Source organism: Suricata suricatta, chromosome 12, assembly GCF_006229205.1.
Source record: "Suricata suricatta isolate VVHF042 chromosome 12, meerkat_22Aug2017_6uvM2_HiC, whole genome shotgun sequence".
NCBI classification, from domain to species: Eukaryota; Metazoa; Chordata; class Mammalia; order Carnivora; family Herpestidae; genus Suricata; species Suricata suricatta.
Genome location: NC_043711.1, coordinates 50,002,701 through 50,003,712, shown reverse-complemented (window position 1 = coordinate 50,003,712; position 1,012 = coordinate 50,002,701).

Genomic DNA, 1,012 nt, shown 5'->3' with positions numbered 1-1,012 from the left:
GGCAGCCCCTCAAGGCCACTAGCTTGGTTGATGCAGCTGAGGGAACCTTCCAGAGAAGCTGTGATTGTTCCCCTCTGTCACTCAGGGTGAGGAGAACAGAGCAATAACCCCTCTCCCATCAGTGCTAACAAGATTGGCTGAGCACCTCTTTTCAATCCTGCTGAATGTGCCAAACTGGACTCAAGTTTACAAGCCAGAGTGAGCTATGATGTCAAAGGCCAGTGCCCATCATTTCCTCTGAAGGGTATTCCCGATGGGACTGGGCTCACCTTGGGGCACGTGCCCTGTAGCAGTTCTGTCCTGGGAAGGAACCAAAGGAAACATGTGCAGAAAAGTGAGCCAGGCAGTTGGCATCGAAGCCAGCACCCTGCAGATGCCTGCTTCTCAGAAGATGGGTCTCTTGGTGGGTCAGAAGTGCTTTCCAGCAGTGAGGATACAATGGAGGCAACATTTGGCTCTAATGTCACCTCTGGTGTCCTGTGACCTTGAATAACTCCCTTTCCTCTCTGAGTTTCACTCACCCCATTTCAGATACCTCCCAGCAACAGCAACATTCCGGTCCTTAATTTTGGATGTGTCACCCCATGAGATGGGCTCTCTCCCAATGCGTAATGATCTCCCTGTTAGTTGAAGACATCAAGCTGCAGTTGTAGCTGTGATCATGTTACACATTCAGAATCCACATTTGCTGAAATGGCACAGTGCTGGGCCCTGTGGTGAGTAAGCCTAGGGCCTCTTGTCCTCCTGGAGCTGACATTCAGGGCAGAAGACACAGACTAAACAAGCACCTAAAGAAACAAGAGCATGATGTAAAGTGGGGTGTGACAGTGACAAGGGAGCTCAAGGGTCAGAAAGACTTCTCTGAGTTGAGTCCTGAAGGAAGAAAGGGTGCCAGCCCTTTAACCACCTTTTAAGGAATGTGTCCTGTTATCTAAATAGTGTAGGCTTGTGCCTAGTGTTCCTTAGTTAAAAGTTCTGTTTTCTCTCTCTCTCTCTCTTTTTTTTTTTTTTT